The sequence below is a fragment of the Bufo bufo genome, chromosome 1 (assembly GCF_905171765.1).
Source record: "Bufo bufo chromosome 1, aBufBuf1.1, whole genome shotgun sequence".
Lineage (NCBI taxonomy): Eukaryota > Metazoa > Chordata > Amphibia > Anura > Bufonidae > Bufo > Bufo bufo.
This window is the reverse complement of record NC_053389.1, coordinates 205,906,969-205,927,607: the sequence shown is the minus strand read 5'-3', so window position 1 is coordinate 205,927,607 and position 20,639 is coordinate 205,906,969. Positions and strand designations below refer to the sequence as shown.

General features: G+C 44.5%; 1 protein-coding gene across 3 annotated transcripts in view; it reads right to left on the bottom strand.

Moving 5' to 3' along the window:
- Nucleotides 1-20,639, bottom strand: part of LOC121002964 (sulfotransferase 2B1-like) — a 153,749-nt gene that overhangs the window by 117,761 nt on the left and 15,349 nt on the right. Inside the window, exon 1 of one of the 3 annotated variants that reach the window (XM_040434569.1) lies at nucleotides 1,319-1,344. The exons of the other annotated variants lie outside the window; for them this stretch is intronic. The gene's annotated coding sequence lies outside the window, so the exon portion shown is untranslated. Of the gene's footprint in view, nucleotides 1-1,318; nucleotides 1,345-20,639 lie in introns of those variants that run through there. 3 annotated transcript variants of the gene reach the window in all.

Here is a 20,639-nt window from a genome sequence, read left to right as displayed (position 1 = left end):
CGGGGCCTAAAAATATCTGACAATGGCCTGTTCCAGTGGTGGGTGACATGAAGCCTGATTCTCTGCTATGACATGAAGCCTGAATCTCTGCTATGAGGACTCTCTCCTCTGTCTGGGTGCCGTGGCCTAAAAATATCTGACAATGACCTTTTCCAGTGGTGGGTGACATGAAGCCTGATTCTCTGCTATGACATGAAGCCTGATTCTCTGCTATGGGACCTTTCTCCTCTGTCTGGGTTCCGGGGCCTAAATATCTCACAGAGGCCTGTTCCAGTGGTGGGTGACATGAAGCCTGATTCTCTGCTATGGGACCTCTCTCCAATTGATATTGGTTAATTTTATTTATTTTTTTTTAAATTAATTTCCCTATCCACATTTGTTTGCAGGGGATTTATCTACATTTTGCTGCCTTTTGTAGCCCTCTAGCCATTTCCTGGGCTATTTTACAGCCTTTTTAGTGCCGAAAAGTTCGGGTCCCCATTGACTTCAATGGGGTTCGGGGCGAAGTTCGGGTCGAGTTCAGATCCCGAACCCGAACATTTTCGGGAAGTTCGGCCGAACTTCTCGTACCCGAACATCCAGGTGTTCGCTCAACTCTACCTATGACATACAATACACAAAGGCCATATGCCAAAAGCCGGGTATGCACAAGCCAACACTCTATCCATGAGACAGATACAGTCAGCGCACCTTACAATAGGAGTCTTGTGCACTATGAAACATTCAAAGCCAGCTATCATCTGACTGACAGCCAATAAGCCTCAAAGTTGAGTTTGCATGACAAAACTATATAGAAAGGTTATTAAATATTATGTTAGGACAATCAGAAAACTTTTTGTCACCCTAATGATAATGATCTAGGTGCGCAGGTTCACCCAAGCCATCCAACAGTTATGAAGGAACTTACTGGCTTACTGGCTCTCAGTCAGATGAGAGCTGGTTTTAAATGTCTCATTGTGCACAAGGCTGCCATTGTAAGGTATACTGACTGTATCTGTCTCATGGATAGATTGTTGGCTTGCACATACCCAGCTTTTGGCATATAGCCTTTGTGTGGTTGTCTATTGTATGTCATAGGTAATGGAGTCCACAATGCATCCAGACGTCCTTCCCATGCTGTTTTCAAACCCTTTTGGTAGTGTTTCCTCAATTTCTAACCTTTTTATGTGAACCGGACACCCGCTCTTCTTCAGAGCAAGCGGTGCCTGGTTTAATGCTCGGGTCTCCCATTGATTTTCATTGTGTTCAATTGTGCTCAAGCATACTCTGAACTGCTGTTCAGCCGAGCATGCTCGCTTAACACTAGTACTGAAATTACATCTGTGGAAGAATTTTCAGTTTGCATCATTTGCTTTTCATTAATATTTGCAAAATAACTGTGAGGTCAAATGGGGCCACTTCTGGGAGGTTCTATTTATTATTTCACCCCATATTCTCTACAGTTGTCCGCACAAGACGTGTAAATCATCATATTGGGCCTCAAATGCACATGGTGCTCTTTTACTTCTGAGCTCTGTTATAAAAATTTAAAGGGTTTATCCCATGATTATTGTAAAAACATGAAAATCAGACATCATATAGTAAATGCCAATCTCTTTCTAACGAAGCTAGAACCAGCCCTGTACCTCACATGGATCCAGAGATCTCCCCATTCTTTGCTCTGCTAGATTTATACCAAGCTGACAGCTCAAGAGGAGTGTCTTTTCTGCTGCAGCTAAGCGGGGTGTGTCTCAGATCTCCCTATCACAACTCAGGAGACAGTTGAAGGATAAAAATGAGCATGTGCGGTCTTCTCAGTGAACAGGACAAAGAAATAAGAAAATGAAGAAACAGCAGGTGGCGCTATACAGATACATTTTATTAAATAACTCAGTGGCTATGCTAAATTTTTGATTACATGCAAGTACAAAAGTATTCAGATCCAGGTGCTGATTTAAAAACTGTCAAATATTTTTTGTGGGACAACACCTTTAAGGCCACATATAGGGTGTTTATAAAACCAGGAAGCACAGCATGATAATAGGGGGGCTTGCGTTTCACACTGACACTTGATGGGTACAACATATTGGGTACTGAAATGGCATATCTGTACAAAATTTACTTTGTACCATCTACCGTGAGTTAATTTTTGCAAAACACCTGTCAGTTCAAAACGCTCACTATACACCTTGGTGAATTCTGTGAGGAATGTGGTTTCTAAAATGTCACTTCTTGGGAATTTATTTTTTGTTTAACCTCAGAGTCTATGCAGTTGTGGACCAGGGCTATATAAATCACCAAACTAGGCCTCAAAATCACATGGTGTGCTTTGTCTTCTGAACCCTGCAGGGTGCTCAAACAGGCGATTATAAACAGAAAACAAAATATGGCAGCATGCTTTTATACATTGTGGGGATTCGCTCTGGTAGACAGGGTGTGCGGATGCAGAACAGAGGCAAATTACCAGTTATTAAATCAAACGTCCGTGTTTATTCACACATAAAGCAAAAACAAAACGTCACTTTGCAGTCTTGGTGTTAGTTCACACACAATGGAAAGTCCACATAGAAAAATATCACCTTGTTGTCAGTTCTACCTCCAGCTTTTAGGGTGCCCGTTTCCCTTACACACTGGTCTCAGACGTCCAGCACGGCACAACCCTCAGATTCCAGCGCACACACCTCCTGAGCTTCACTGTCAGACTGAGGTAATCCCCCCCATCTGGCAGTGCTGGCAGTTTTTTAGGCCTGGCAAAACCCAGCCTGGAACATAGGGAGTAGTCACCCACCCAGTACTTTGACTACTCCCAGTAAGAGCCGTCCCGGATCAGCTATTTAGCCACACTAAGTATTAAAGAGGACCTGAATTTTATTTTTATTTTAAATTCTCCCCGTTCGTAACCCTGTGCCCCCCCCCCCGAAGATTTGGCACACTGTATTATAATGAGCAGTAAACTCGCAACGGGGAGGAGACGCAGTCTTCTGCTGTGGGCATCTCCTTCTCCCTGGCTATGAGCGCGATCCAATCAGAGTGGACGGCTCACAGCCAGGGAGAAGAAATCTCACTCTGATTAGTAATACCATAATTAGCTTATGTCAAAACTGATGAAAGGTCCTCTTTAAGGTGTCAATACAGCACCTAGACCTACTTTGCTTGCACTGTCTGCACTATGAATTCCCGCTTGCAGTTGGGCATCACCAAAACCGGGGACACACACAGCGCCAACTTTAAAGCGGAGAAAGCCTCTTCTGCCCGGTCATTCCAGTGAACCATCACTGACATGGCTACAGTAGCAAAGTGGGGAATAAATATCATGTAATAGCCTATCATAACTAGGAATGACTTTACTTGTTTAGTGGTCACAGGTCGGGGCCAATTTCTTATCGCCTCTATTTTGTTTACTTGGGGTTTGATCACTCTGCCCCCAATGACATACCCCAGGTATTTAGTCTCCTCTAACCCTATCGCACATTTTTTTGGGTTAGAGGTTAGTCCCGCCTTCTGAAGGGAGTCCACTACAGCCTGCACTTTGGGTAGGTGACTTTCCCAATCGGTACTGTGAATGATAATATCGTCCAGGTAAGCGGAAGAGTACGGACAATGTGGACGCAGCACAATGTCCATGAGCCGCTAAAAAGTGGCGGGGGCACCATGCAGACCAAAGGGTAGCACCTTGTACTGATACAGCCCTTCAGGTGTGATGAAGGCAGTTTTCTCTTTGGCAGCCTCTGTTAAGAGCACCTGCCAGTACCCTTTCGTGAGGTCAAAAACAGAAAAATACCGGGCTTGTCCTAACCTCTCGATAAGCTCATCCACCCGGGGCATGAAAAACACATTTAATTTGGAAATCTCGTTGCAGAACCAGATTGTCCCGTCCGGCTTGGGTATTATCACTATAGGACTAGCACACTCACTTTTAGACTCCTCAATGACGTCTAGCCTCAGCATCATCTGCACTTCCTCTGAGATGGCTTGTCGCCAAGCCTCGGGTACCTGGTATGGTTTCAGCAAGACTTTCGCCTGAGGCTCAGTGACAATGTCATGCTGAATTGTGGAAGTGCGTTCAGGGAGATCCGAAAACACATCCGTTTTCCGGCTAATAAACTCCCTGGTTTTCTGAGCCTGCTTAAAGGAAAGGCTGTCAGCAATTCTTACTGTGGCAGCCGCTTCCCTTGCTTCAGACGGAGGGGCCAAAACCGCTTCCCCTAGAAAACCTGTCCGCGGGCTGTCTTCAGTACAGGTTTCCCTATCTTTCCACGGTTTGAGTAGATTCACATGGTACACCTTTCGCCTCCCTGGCTGGTGTACCTTGTAATTTACCTCTCCAATTTTTTCAAGTGCCTCGTAGGGACCCTGCCACCTGGCCAGGAACTTACTGTCACGGTCGGCACCAGAACCAAAACCCGATCACCCAGGTTAAAGATCCAGACCCGAGCCTGCCGATTATAGATCCAACTCTGGACTCGCTGAGCGGCCTCCATATGCTCCCTGATAAGAGGCAATACGGTCTCTATCCACTGTTGCATCTTGATAACATACTCAAGGACACTTCTATGCAGTGTGGGTTGCTGTTCCCATGCCTCTTTGGCTACGTCCAACAAACCGCGAGGATGTCTGCCATATAGTAATTCGAGGGGCGAGAACCCAGTAGAGGCCTGGGGCACCTCTCGCAGAGCGAACATGAGATAGAGCAGAAGAAGGTCCCAGTCCTTCCCATATTTAGACACCACCCTTTTTAACATGGTTTTTTATGTTTTATTAAACCTTTTAAGCAGACCGTCCGTTTGCGGATGGTAAACGGACGTTTGTAACTGTTTGATATGCAGCAACTTACAGAGCTCCCTCATTACCTTAGACATAAAAGTGGTCCCCTGGTCAGTCAGAACCTCTTTAGGTAGCCCCACTAGGGAGAACATTTCCATTAGCTCCTTGGCTATCAGTTTAGCCAATTTAAGTCTCAGTGGCACGGCCTCCGGGTACCCAGTGGCGTAATCTAGGACGACCAGGATGTGTTGGTGTCCTCTAGCGGACTTCGGTACTGGGCCTACGAGGTCCATCGCAATTAGCTCAAACGGTACCTCAATGATCAGGAGATGTACCAAGGGACTGCGGAAAAGGTGCTGGGGGCTAGTTGCCTGGTAGGTCGGGCAAGACTTACAGAAGTCATCCACCTCACTAAAGACACTGGGCCAGTAAAACCGTTGTAGTATCCAGTCCTGTGTCTTTTGCAGTCCCAAATGACCCCAAGAACATGTTGGTGGGCTAACTCTAACATGAGTTTTCGATAGGCCTGGGGCACCACTAACTGTTCAATATGTTCACCTCGTAGTTTGTTTACCCGATACAACATATCCTGATGAACCACAAAACGGGGAAACAACTACTCTGCCCCTGGTTGTTGTGGTTCCCCATATACTATTAATACATTTCTCCAAGCTCGATATAGGGTTGGGTCTCGGTGCTGTGCAGTACCAAAATTATCCCCAGACACATTAAGGTCGGCCAGCTCAGGCCACGGCGGCAAGTCCTCTGGATCTCCCACCATTACATTCAGTGTGGTTGTCCGCCCCTCTTCCACCAAAGTGGCAGTTACCCCTACTGCTGGCCCTTCGGCCTCGGGTTCCCAGGGTTCTGGCCTCCCCCTGGAGCCACGCCACTCTTCCTGGGTTACCCCTGTCTCATAGGTATCAGTCACTCTCATAGCAGGCCACAGTGCCTGCTTGTTATAAGTTCATAGTGTAAATTTGTGGCAACTGCCACTTCGTGAGTCCACCTGCCGGCCCCTTGTGGTTAGAGACACCAGAGCGTTGAAATAGTCTTTTACGTCTCCATGAATGCACATGACCCCGACTTTCCGGCAAATATACTCCGTGGACTGTACCAGGGGAGCCCTTACTAGGGATATCAACCTCCGCTGGAGTGTCTCCCACTTCCACCCGGCACAAGTGGTTTAGAGTTTCTGGGGTACCTGTCGCTCACAGGTTTCTGGCCTATAACGACTGACGGTAGCCATAGTTAGTATCCATGGATTCCACCTGATGTGGACAGTCAGCTCTTACATGGCCAGGCTCCTGACACCGCCAGCAGACTTTCGGAGCCAGGTTTATAGGTACATCCCGGCTGGGTTTGGTTGGTACAAGTCGCCGGGTATGGGATGGAGATTTACGGGGTTTGAATGCCCCCTCCCAAAAGGACCCCCTGTCAGATTCTTAGTAGCCTCGTAGCACTCCACCAGGTACACCATTTCCAGGGCATTGCCAGGAAACGCCTGGCCGATCCAGTGCTGGATAGGGGATTCGCAGAGCCCTCCAGAATATATCAGCCAATAGTCTATCCAGCATAGCCATGGGACTCAGCACATCAGGCTCTAGCCACTTTTGCAAGAAGTGGAATAAGTCATAATACTGGGGTCTCGCAGGCTCCGCCGGCTTAAACCCCCACTGATGTACCAGCTGGGCCCGGACCAACACATTCACCCGCAGTCTTGGCAAAATTTCACCCTTTACTTTTTGGTAGTTGGCCGCTTGATCGCCTGGCAAGTCGAAATACACTCGCTGGGAATCGGATGCCAGGAACGGAGCGACGACCTCAGCCCGCTGGTCTTGGGGTAGCTTCACCCTGATGGCCACTTTCTCATACATCGCCAGGTAGGTTTTGATGTCATCTGCAGTGGTCATCTTAGGAATCGTGGCACGGACTGCTTTCTGGGCATCGTGGACGTTCAGGGTTGCTCCTGCTGTCTGCAAAGCCATCACATGTTGTAGCAGCAACTGGTTGGTCTCCTGCTGCTGCTTATTAGCCTCACATTGGTGCAGGTGTGTCTCTCGCTGCTGCAGATTAGCCTCCATGAGGGCCTTCACAACAGCCTTCATTTTGTCACGACATACAACCGTGCCTGAAAAAATTTAGAACCCAAAAATATCGGCATTCACGCCAGCCTCACTGCTCTTGTGCACATCCTCCACCAATTGTGGGGATTTGCTCTGGAAAACAGGGTGTGCGGATGCAGTACAGAAGCAAATCACCAGTTTTTAAATCAAACTTTCGTGTTTATTCACACATAAAACAAAAGCAAAATGTCACTTTGCAGTCTTGGTATTAGTTTACACACAATGGAAAGTCCACATAGCAAAATATAACCTTGTTGGCAGTTCTGCCTCCAGCAGTCCATAGCAGGCTTTTATGGGGCCCGTTTCCCTTACAGACAGGTCTCAGCCCTCCAGCACGGCACAAGCCTCAGATTTCAGCACCAACACCTCCTGAGCTTCACTGTCAGACTGAGGTAATCCCCCTCATCTGGCAGTGCTGGCTGGATTTTAGGCCTGGCAAAAACCAGCCTGGAACATGGGGAGTAGTCACCCCCCCAGCCCTTTGACTACTCCCAGTAAGAGCCGTCCTGGATCAGCTATACAGCCACACTAAGTATTAAGGTGTCAAACAGCAACTGCTGCTGACACATAAAAAACGGTTCTTACTCCACCGAGGCCAGGAACCTCGGTGACACGATGATCTACGATGATTCCTTGTACCTTCTTACAACATGCAAACAATAGAACCAGGGATTAGAGATTATTCTGGATCCATAATAATCCCTAGTCCTATTGTTTGCACTTATAACAGTATGCTGCCATATTTTGTTTGCTGTCTGCATGTTAGCTTTATGGATGTGAACCTGGGACTTTGGATGTAAATTTTCTTGCAGTGTGTTTGGAATTTATATTAAAGGGGTTATCAAAGTTAATAAAAAAAAAAAAAAACACTTAAAATCTATCAGGATATACATATAATTTGGTTAAGCTTGATTTCATCAAGTTAAAACCCATATTTGCACCTTTTCATGGTCCTGTCATTGCTTTGTTTACATGCTGAAGTACATGCTGAGGGGGCGTGTAACAACAAAGCCTGAGCTCTGCCTCATGAATATTTCTGGGCGTGAACAACCTGACCTTCCCCTCACCCTGCTCTGCACTTTGCAAAAAAAAATAAAAAATACACACACAGGGCAGAAGACCTTCCTGTCACATTGCAGCTGCACAGTGTAAGTTATGTTATTTTACATACATTTCTTTCATGTTTGGTTTTGTTTCTAGTCTAAAAATGTTCTTTCTGTTATTACAGTATATCAAGGAGGACGTATATTTGCACTAATTCCAAATTCCGTCACCATAGAAAATGAATGGGTCCGCACCCGTTCCGCAAAATTGCAGAACAAATGCGGACCCATTTGCGGATGTGTGAATGGAGCCTAAGGGTACTTTCACACTAGAGGCAGGATCGATCCAACAGGCTGTTCACCCTGTCGGATCCGGCCAGCCGCTATTTTGCCGTGCCGCTGGACTGCCGCTCTGTCCCCATTGACTATAAAGGGAACGGTGGTGGAGCTATGGCGCAGCACGGCAGTGCACAGCGAGCGGCCACTTGACTAAAAGTCCTGGATTTTCGACTTTTTATGGTACTTTCACACTAGCGTTAGTGTGATCCGGCAGGCAGTTCCATCGTCTGAGCTGCCCGCCGGATCCGCCAATCAGTGTGACAACTGACAGCATTTGTAGACGGATCCAGGTGCGGATCCGTCTAGAAATGCATTGCAATAACGGATCCATCTATCCACTTGCCATGTCGATGGACGGATCCCTCTTGCAGTCTTTTTCACAGTTTTCATGTTCTGCGCATGCGCAGACCGGAAGGGCGGATCCGTCCTTCAGTTGTTTTGCAACGCCGGAGCTGCAAGGCAGCTCCGTCGTCGGAGCTGTGTGCCTGCTGGATGCGCCGATCAGTGTGACAAGTGACAGCATTTGTAGACGGATCCAAGTGCGGATCCGTCTAGAAATGCATTGCAATAACGGATCCGTCCAGCAGCACCGTCAAATAGCGACAGGGCGGATCCGACAGGGTGAACAGCCTGTCGGATACGTCCTGCCACTAGTATGAAAATATCATTAGCATTATATGTATCTAAGCAATATCTATATTATTCAAATATATATTCAATATTGATATTGCTTAGATAAATCCATATATTGGTGGCAGATAAGGATTTTATATAGCTGAATAATGATGTTGATGATTATAATAATGATGGCCAATAATTTGTTTATATTTCCCAGGGGGTGTTCAATGTGTACTAATGGGGGGGAGGGGGGGCAGGGCTGTAATAACGATCCCCAGATGCAGAGAAGAACGTTTACAAACTGCCACCTCTAGCCCCAGTGAATGCAGGAGGGACAAACATACCCTGTGCTGCTGGAGATCACCTCGGCTCTGGTATGTACTGCACATGAGCGATCGCATAGCAGAGCCGAGGCAGTGACAAGAGCTGGAGGGGGGAGGGCACCAGAGGCTCTGACGTCTCGTTTACAGAGCCTGGACCCTCCCTCAAGCAGGGAGACGGCTGTAAACGAAACATCATCAGCAGAGCAGAGCCGGGCAGTGTGAGGAGAGCTGGAGGGGGGAGGGCACCAGAGGCTCTGACGTTTCGTTTACAGAGTCTGGACACTCCCTCAAGCAGAGAGAAGCTTGTAAACGAGACGTCAGTGCCTGAGCAGGGTTACTGACGTCAGGTGTAACATGACCCTGAACTGAACTGGCCAAACAGTGATAGATAGGTAATGAAAGTGATTTTAAGAATCTTTCACTGGTCTACAATAAATGCAATTAGAATAGATTTATTTAAGTCGGATAACCCCTTTAAGCACTACCCGTCCATCTTCCCAGGGCTTCTTAGCAGAGTATAAATATAGCTGGTTCCTACACTCCTGTGGGGTGAAAGAACTCACTAAACCTCACAATAAATTCCTTGAAGGGTGTAGTCTACAAAATGGGGTCTTTTTTAAGTGGCTCCCAGTGTAGGGATACCTCACAGTCTCTCTACATATGATATGGTACCCAAAACCCATTCCAGCAAAATCTACCCTCCAAAAGCCATATGGTTCTCCTTCCCTTCTGAGCCCTGCCATGTGTACATACAAAAGTTTATGACCACAAAATGAGTGTTGCTGTATACAGGAGAAAATGAGCATCAAATCGTGGGATGATTTCCTCCTATTATCTCTAGCGAAAAAGAAAAAAATGGGCCTTAAAATTTAATTTTTCAGTGCTTCCACATTTTATGAAACACTTGTTAGATCAAAATGCTCTCTATAACCCTTGAATAATTCCTTGGGGTCTGTAGTTTCCAAAATAGGGTCATTTTTGGGGGGTTTCCACTGTAGGGGTACCTCAAGGTCTTTTCAAATGCAACATAGCACTCAAAACCCATTCCACTAAAATCTGCCCTCCAAAAACCACAGGATGCTCATTCTCTTCTCAACACTGCTGTGTGCCCATACAGCAGTTTACAACCACATATGGGCTGTCTCTGTAAACTGCCAAACCAGGATAATAACTATTTTGTTTTGTTTTGATGCTAACTGTTGCTGGGATACAGAAAAAATGGTTTAAAGGGGATAATCTGCAAAACAAAATGACATTTTACCTCCATTTTGCTTTGCTTCCTGTGGAACACCTAAATGGTTTATAATTACAAAGTTTCTAAGGCTACTTTCACACTTGCGGCAGAGTGATCCGGAAAGCATTTTTTTTTTTTTGTCCCCCCTCTCTCTCCCTTTAGGGTGGTGGGTGGGTATTTAAATAGGGGAGAAAAGAGAAAAAATTTCTGTAATTTTGTAACTTTAATGGTCAATTTGAAATTTTTCTATTGTTAAAGTTGGTGTGTTTCGAGTGTAGATGTGTATGTTTCTCTGAAATTGAAATAAAAAGAGTTAAAAAAATAAAAATAAAAAAAGAACTGCCTGCCGGATCCGGCAAAACGTATGCCAACTGATGGCATTTGTAAGACTGATCAGGACCCTGATCAGTCAGGAAAATGCATTGAAATACCAGATCCATCTTTCCAGTGTCATCTGGCAAAACGGATCCGGCATTTATTTTTTTCACATTTTTTTTCGGTCTGCGCATGCGCAGAACGGAAGGACGGATCCGGCATTCCGGTATTTTGAATGCCGGATCCGGCACTAATACATTCCTTATGGAAAAAAATGCCGGATACGGCATTCAGGCAAGTCTTCAGTTTTTTTCGCCTGAGATAAAAAACGGTTTTATGTATTGCCTGATTAGTCAAAATGACTGAACTGAAGACATCCTTATGCATCCTGAACAGATTACTCTGCATTCAGAATGCATGGGGATATACCTGATCAGTTTTTTCCGGCATTGAGCCGTTTTGATGGAACTCAGTTACGGAAAAGAAAAACGCTAGTGTGAAAGTACCCTAAAATGAGTTTTTAATAATGTAAATTGTTTCATTTCTCAAATGTGGTCATTTATGGGTGGTTACTATTATTTAAGCCCCTCAAAGTTACTTCAGAACTGAAAAAAAAGTGGGCTTTGGGAATTTTCTTGAGCATTTTAAAAATTGCTTCTAAAATAGCCTAACATCCCATAAAAATAAATGTACAAAATTATTCCAATATAAAGTAGACTGTGTGGTAAATGTTAATCAATAAACATCTTGAGGTATCAATATCTGTTTTATAAGAAGAGAAATTCAGCCCCTCCTGCAGCAAAACATCCCCACAACATGATGCTGCCACCCCCGTGTTTCACAGTTGGGATGGTGTTCTTAGGCTTTCAAGCTTCTCCCTTTTTCCTCTAAACATAACGATGGTCATTATGCCAAAAAGTTCAATTTTAGTTTCGTTAGACCACAGGACATGTCTCCAAAAATGTAAGTCTTTTTTCCTGTGTGCATTTGCAAACATTAATCTTGCTTTTTTATGTTTCTTTTGGAGTAATGGTTCCTTCCTGGCAGAGTGGCCTTTCAGCCCATGTTGATACAGTACTCGTTTCACTGTAGATATTGACACAATCTTACCAGCTTCCGCCATCATCTTCACAAGGTCTTTTGCTTTTGTTCTTGGCTTGATATGTGCACGTCCACAATTCTCTTCCTGATATCTTGGCTGATTTCATTAGATTTTCCCATGATGATACAAAGAATCAGTGTGTTTCAGGTGTGCTTTTAAATACATCCACAGGTGTGTCTCTAATTAACTCAGATGTTGCCAACAAAACTAACAGAAGCTTCCAAACACATGACATCATATGGCAGTCCAGAATTGTTTAAAGGCATAGTAATCTTAGTGTATGTAAACTTTTGACATTGCAGAAAGTAATAAAATTGCCTTAAAACATTCTCTCTCTTATCATTCTCGCATTTGGCAAATAATAATAATTATGGTAATCCTAATTGACCAAAAACAGGAAAGGTTTATTCTGTTTTCATGTCTGATATTGAGCAAAAAATGCATATGTGTCTTTTTATATAGTGCATGTAAACTTCTGGTTTCAACTGTAGATGTCCAGTTACAGGTGTTCCATCGACCTGACGCCACTGCTCTCAAAGGCTATCATGGTGTACAGCAACATAGCAGTGGAGGCTGCAATGGAGGTCTGTCTTCTTCAGCAATGAGTCCTGCTTTTGTTTTAACGTTAAGAATAATTCGGTGGCTCACCCATTGAATGCAACAAAATGGGTGCACACCTCCTGGACTCGCCCATACCAAGAAATGCAAAATTAATAGAAATATGGAGGGGCACTCACTATATGGGAATTATGGTACACAACAATGTTTAATACAATCACTCCAAATAATTAGACATAATAAAACATATCATCAATTGCACATATCTTAAAATACATATGTTAAAATTCATGCAGTGTTATATAATATATTAAAACTTCAAAACAGGCATAAGTGAATAAATTAGTTCCAAAGGCACTGATGTATCCTAATAGCATACAGCCCAAAGTTGATATGTCCCCCGGATCAGGTAGTAACCTAGTTCAAATCGTAGATGAGTCCGGACTAGTATCGAATATCCGGCAGTTTAAAAGCACACAGCCCGACTCAATTAGTAACGGTATGGCCATGTTAGTAGAAATAATATTCCTCCCTCAATTTGGGTGGAAAGATGTTAGTTAGTAACACTACAATCGTAGTACTTTACCACTCACGAAGTCTCCGGTTCGTGCTATGGACGGTGTCAATTCTGGCAGGATCAGCGCGGCGTCCAGCACGGTCTCTGGGCTCAAACGTAGTGTCCCATGTCACTCAGTAGCCGCTTCCTGTAGCTTCTTTCCAGTCTGCTGGGTCCTAGATTCCCCTCAGCCTCTGGGACAGCCGTCTTCTATTTCATAAGAAGGAGATAGAATTAGATGACCTTGGGAGCCTTTTATCCAGTCTTCACCTTCTATTTCATAAGAAGGAGATAGAATTAGATTGTCTTGAGCCTTTTATCCAGTCTTCACAGGAAATTCATAACAGGAAGCTATCTGAGGGGAGATCGGGTCCATGCGTCACCATGTAGTATCTGCCGGACAGCACGCCCTCCTATTGTAATACTGCGCATGTCCTGAAGTCACACTGACCACTCAGTGGTCTAGTGGTCAGTGTGACTTCAGAACATGCGCAGTATTACAATAGGAGGGTGTGCTGTCCGGCAGATACTACATGGTGACGCATGGACCCGATCTCCCCTCAGATATCTTCCTGTTATGAATTTCCTGTGAAGACTGGATAAAAGCCGCCCAAGAAAATCTAATTCTATCTCCTTCTTATGAAATGGAAGGTGAAGACTGGATAAAAGGCTCCCAAGGTCATCTAATTCTATCTCCTTCTTATGAAATAGAAGGTGAAGACTGGATAAAAGGCTCCCAAGGTAATTTAATTCTATCTCCTTCTTATGAAATAGAAGACGGCTGTCCCAGAGGCTGAGGGGAATCTAGGACCCAGCAGACTGGAAAGAAGCTACAGGAAGCAGCTACTGGGTCATGTGGGACGCTACATTTGAGCCCAGAGCCCAGAGTTGTCGCCCCTGAGGAAGCCAGAGAGCGAAACCCGGGTCGGGCAGGAGTTCGAATTGATTTTATTATGCCTGTTATCTACCATTGTTTGTGAGTAGAATAAAACCTTTTATTAATAACAACTAAGAGGGTACTTCACTATATGCTGGTCATTTAATCCTACAGAGGAGGTGTCAGAGGAGGACTGAACCCCTTGAGAGAGGAGGACGGAGGCTAATACCCTGATTCTTACACCTGTGTAGCGTTCGACTGGATCCTAAGCAGCGCGGTTTCAAATCCTTTTACTACATTTGAGCCCAGAGACCGCACGGGACGCCGTGCTGGTCCTGCCAGAATTGACACCGTCCATAGCACAAACCGGAGACTTCGGGAGCCGTAAAGTACTACTATTGTAGTGTTACTAACTGACATCTTTCCACCCGAATTGAGGGAGGAATATTATTCTACTAACACGGCCATACCGTTACTAATTGAGTCGGGCTGTGTGCTCTTAAACTGCCGGATATTCATTACTAGTCCGGACTCATCTACGGTTTGAACTAGGTTACTACCTGATCCGGGGGACATATCAACTTCGGGCTGTATGTTATTAGGATACATCAGTGCCTTTGGAACCAATTTCTTCACTTGTGCCTGTTTTGAAGTTTTAATATATTATATAACACTGCATGAATTTTAACATAGGTATTTTAAGATATGTGCAATTGATGTTTTATTATGTCTAATTATTTGGAGTGATTGTATTAAACATTGTTGTGTACCATAATTCCCATATAGTGACTGCCCCTCCATATTTCTATTAATTCTGCTTTTATTTTGGCTGCAATGATAGCTGGAGATTGGTATGGAGACCACATGGGCAATGCCATGAAGAAGCCTTCACAAAGGAACCTCACACCAGTCCCACTCCCAGAATTATGGTGTGGAGTGGCATAATATACAGTATGTTAGCCAGACCCCTCTAGTCTTCATTTCTGGCACACTAACAGCTCAGTGTTACATTGATTTGATCATAGAACCAGTAGTACAGCCATTTTTCCAAAGTGTCATAGGAGCAGTTTTTCAATAGGACAGCACCAAGTCACATGTTGCTTGGTGCTACTATGAGCAGCCTGCATGACCTAAACTTGCTCCCATGGCCTGCAGTTCCATTCGACTTGTCTTCCATTGAGCACATCTGGAACGTCATTGGTTGGCAATTGCAAAGGGAGCTGCCAACATTGGATCTTGATGAGTTGCATTCAGCATGGCAGAACATTCCTCAGGCAACCAATACTGAATTAATTGAGATCTTATGACTAAATTGTTTCCATTTTTATTGCTTGCATATCATTAACATGCATTATAGCAATGGCGACTGCATGCCCTATGAAACTTACTTGACGGGCCAGACCCAACTCTCACTGCTTTTTCCTCTCCTCCTGCTACCATAGGGCGCGCTCTTCATCCAGCTCTTAAAGGGCTACTGTACGTGTCCCAATCTTCACCACTCAATGGCTAGCAAACCTGGGGTATTTCAGGCAGATTAAGCAGTGGAAGGGTTCCTGAGCAATAACGTTTTTCAGGTGTGCTGTTCTTTTGTCTGCCCATGTAATGACTGCTGCCTATTTACCTGTATAGACCCACCACGACTTGACCTGTGTCTGATTAGTGTTTTTACTTAGTTTTTTCATCTTATCTCTGACCTGTTTCACAGTCACAAACTCTGCCTGCCCCAACCTCTGCCTTTTATTGACTACAAGTAACAGGCAGTGGCATATTCAAAAGTGACTTGCCTCAGTGACAACAGTCTTATAGTTTTTTAGCTCTGTAGCTCTAGCTCTTACAGAAGAAACCACAACCCATGTGTACTATGCTGGCAACTTTTTGTATAACAAGAGACTTTATTTTTTTAATCCCATATAGGAACAACAAGTTGCAATTTGCGGGGCAATCTGCGCCCGAAATACACCTAATATAGGAGTATTTCAGCTTAATAAATCACCCCTTAATCTTTTATTTTTTTTGCATAGTTTGTAGATAAGAGTTAAATGCTCAACTTCCAGTTATTACCGTGAACTGATAGTTGGTCTAGATATATGAAGGGATTTATCACTACTTAAATAGGAAAATTTGGAATTCAGTAGTTTGGGAAAGCTTGGCAACAACCTCTATTGAGATGTAATGGAGGTCTGATACACATATTCTATATACACTTTACTACCACTTTTCAAGATAAGCCCAAAACACCCAAGACCTCCAGTGACAAAACTACATCCTAAAAATTACGTCCACTGTCTATAAGTTTACACCAAAATAAAGAATACCTCATATATAATCAATGTCTATATAAGCTTTATTAATAAATCAATAGATTAAAAAAAAACTAATAATGAGTTGGCTTCAAACGATTACCCATAGGACATAAGAGGGCGCTAACATATCAGATCATTATAATCAATTACATAATTCAAAGAACTGTGTAGCAAGAGAACCAGCCTATTAGAAAATAAGTAAGCTCCAATGGGAGTTACCAATAAATATCATATAATACCACACTGTAATACAAAAGAAAAATAAATAGATTACTGACTGATATGATAGCGCCCTCCTCCAAACACAGTTTCGTCCAGAGGCTTCTTCCAGGGATTAGTCCTAATATAGGCGTATTTCAGCTTAATAAATGACCCCCTTAATCCTTTATTTATTTGCATAGTTTGTAGATAAGAGTTTAATTATCAACTTTCAGTAATTCACAGTTTATTGCTCGGTCATACAACTTAGGCTACTTTCACACTAGCGTTCGGGGCTCCGCTTGTGAGTTCCGTTTGAAGGCTCTCACAAGCAGCCCTGAACGGATCCGTACAGCCCTAATGCATTCTGAGTGGACGCGGATCCGCTCAGAATGCATCAGTTTGGCACCGTTTGTCCTCCGCTCAGCAGGCGGACCCCTGAATTTTTTTTTTTGTTCATGGTAATGCAAACGGATCCGTTCTGAATGGATCTAAGCGTTTGCATTATAGGTGCGGATCCGTCTGTGCAGATACCAGACGGATCCGCACCTAAGGCCTCTTTCACACTTGCCGGAATTACACGCCGGATCCGTAAAAACGCAAGTGTACTGAAAGCATTTGAAGATGGAGCCGTCTTCAAAATGCGTTCAGTGTTACTATGGTAGCCAGGACGCTATTAAAGTCCTGGTTGCCATAGTAGGAGCGGGGAGCAGGGGAGCGGTATACTTACAGTCCGTGCGGCTCCCGGGGCGCTCCAGAATGACGTCAGAGTGCCCCATGCGCATGGATGACGTGATCCATACGATCACATGATCCATGCGCTTGGGGCGCCCTGACGTCACTCTGGAGCGCCCGGGGAGCCGCACGGACGGTAAGTACACTGCTCCCCCGCTCCCCACTACACTTTACCATGGCTGCCAGGACTTTAGCGTCCTGGGAGCCATGGTAACCATTCAGAAAAAGCTAAACGTCGGGTCCGGCAATGCGCCAAAACGACGTTTAGCTTAAGGCCGGATCCGGATCAATGCCTTTCAATGGGCATTAATTCCGGATCCGGCCTTGCGGCAAGTCTTCAGGATTTTTGGCCAGAGCAAAAAGCGCAGCATGCTGCGGTATTTTCTCCGGCCAAAAAACGTTCCGTTCCGGAACTGAAGACATCCTGATGCATCCTGAACGGATTTGACTCCATTCAGAATGCATTAGGATAAAACTGATCAGGATTCTTCCGGCATAGAGCCCCGACGACGGAACTCTATGCCGGAAGAAAAGAACGCAGGTGTGAAAGAGCCCTAACGCAGGTTTGAAAGTAGCCTTACCACCCAAATGAATTTTACCTCCTTTTCTTCTCACAAATACAGATTTCTTTTGGTGGTATTTGATTGCTGCTACGATTTTTCGTTTTTCCGATATTAATCAAAATAGGCCGCAATTTTCTCAAAAAAAGTGTATTTTTAACTTTCTCTGGTTAAATTGTTCAAATATAATTACATTTCTATACAAGTTTGTGTCAGAATTTATTGTTCTACATGTCTTTGATAAAAAAAATCCAATAAGTGTATATTTATTGGTTTGCGCAAAAGTTATAGCATTTACAAACTATGGTACAAAAATGTGAATTTCCGCATTTTGAAGCAGCTCTGACTTTCTGAGCACCTGTCATGTTTCTTGAGGTGCTAGAATGCCAGGATAGCATAAATACCCCCCAAATGACCCTATTTTAGAAAGAAGACACCCCAAAGTATTTGCGGAGGGGCATGGTGAGTTCACGTATGATTTAATTTTTTTTCACAAGTTAGCGGAAAATGACACTTTCTGAGAAAAAAACCTAATAATAAAGTTTCCATTTCTGCTAACTTCTGGCAAAAAAAAAAAAACAATCTCCCACCGACTCATTAGAATACCTTGGGGTGTCTACTTTGCAAAATGGGGTCATTTGTGGGGTGTGTTTACTGTTCTGGCATTTTGGGCAGGGCTAAATTGTGAGCAACCCTGTAAAGCCTAAAGGTACTCGTTGGACTTTCGGCCCCTTTACGCACCTAGGCTGCAAAAAAGTGTCACACATGTGGTGACCGTACTCAGAAGAAGTAGGGCAATGTTTGGGGTGTATTTTTACATATACCCATGCTGGGTGAGAGAAATATCTCTGTAAATTGACAACTTTGTATAAATTTTTTTTAAAAGTTGTGATTTACAGAGATATTTCTCACACACAGTATGGGTATATGTAAAAATACACCCCTAAAATACCAGGGCAGTATAAATACACCACAAGTGACCTCATTTTGGAAAGAAGACACTCCAAGGTATTCCGTGAGGGGCATGACGAGTTCCTAGAATATTTTTTTTTTGGCACAAGTTAGCGGAAAGTGATATATATATATTTTTTCTCTTACAAAGTCTCATATATGGGTATATGTAAGAAGACACATCAAAACACATTGCCCTACTTCTCCTGAGTACGGCGATACCACATGTGTGACACTTTTTTGCAGCCAAGATGCGCAAAGGGGCCGAAAGTCCAACGAGTACCTTTTAGGAGGGCATTTTTAGGCATTTGGATTCCAGACTTTTTCTCACGCTTTAGGGCGCCTAAAATGCCAGGGCAGTATAAATACCCCACATGTGACCCCATTTTGGAAAGAAGACACCCCAAGGTATTCCGTGAGGGGCATGGCGAGTTCATAGAAGATCTTTCCAAAATGGGGTCATTTGTGGGGTGTTTGTACTGCCCTGGCATTTGAGGGTCTCCGCAATCATTACATGTATGGTCAGCATTAGGAGTTTCTGCTATTCTCCTTAGGCCTCATGCACACGACCGTTGTTTGGGTCCGCATCCAAGTCGCCGTTTTGGACCCATTCATTTCAATGGGGCCGCAAAAGATGCGGACAGCACTCCGTGTGCTGTCCGCATCCGTGGCTCCGTTCCGCGGCCCCGCAAAAAAATATAACATGTCCAATTCTTGTCCGCGCTTTGCGGACAAGAATAGGCATTTATATTGCCGGCACCCATTCCGTTCCACAAATTGCGGAAGTCAACATGGACGCCTTCCATTTTTTGCGCATCTGCGGTTTGTGGACCGCAAAAACCGTCACGTGTGCATAAGGCCTTATATTGAGCATACGGGTAATGAGATTTTTCTTTTCCGTTCAGCCTCTGGGCTGAAAGAAAAAATGAACGGCACAGATTTCTTCATTCGCATCGATCAATGTGGATGAAAAAATCTCTGCCAAAAAATGTGCAAAAAAAAAAAAAAGCTGCGATCGCTAATAAAGATCCAAAAAGCTCAAAAGTGATCTTTATAGCGCTGCAGCGATTTTACGGTGTTTTTGCAGTGATCAGAAAAAAAACATTTCTGTCACTGCGGTGGGGCGGACTGAACGTAAGTTTGCGCACAAGATCAGGTCTGATCGGGCGAACACTGCGTTTTTTGTAGAGCCTAAGGTGACCCTAATGTACTGATATAGATCTGATTGCGATCAGTCTTGATCACTTACAGATACTATATAGTACTAGTGCTGATTAGCGACAGCGATGACTCTAATCAGCGACTAATCAGTGACTGCGGTTCGGTGGGCGCTAACTACCTAACAAGTAGCTAATTAACTGGCGGTGATAAGGGACCCTTAGGCCCCATTCACACGTCCGCAATTCTGTTCCGCATTTTGCAGAACGGAATTGCGGACCCATTCATTTCTATGGGGACAGACTTTGTCCCGCTCGGATCCGGAATTGCGGATCTGCACTTCCGGGTCTGCACTTCCGTTCCGCAAAAATATAGAACATGTCCTATTCTTGTCCGCAATTGCGGACAAGAAAAGGCATTTTCTATATAGTTCTGGCAATGTGCGGATCCGCAAAATGCGGAAAGCACATTGCCGGTGTCCGAGTTTTGCGGATCCGTGGATCCGCGGATCCGCAAAACACATACGGACATCTGAATGGAGCCTTACAGGGGGGTGATCAATGACAGGGTGGTGATCAGGGAGTCTATAAGGGGTGATCAGGGGTTAATAAGTGACAGGGGGAGGTGTAGTGTGGTGCTTGGTGCTACTTACAGAGCTGCCTGTGTCCTCTGGTGGTCGATCCAAGCAAAAGGGACCACCAGAGGACCAGGTAGCAGGTATATCAGACGCTGTTAACAAAACAGCGTCTAATATACCTTTTTGGGTTAAAAAAATCGGATCTACAGCCTGCCAGCGAATGATCGCCGCTGGCAGGCTGTAGATCAACTCGTTTACCTTGCGATCCAGTGAGCGCACGTTCACAGGAAATCTCGGCTCACGCGAGATGACGCGCCGATGCG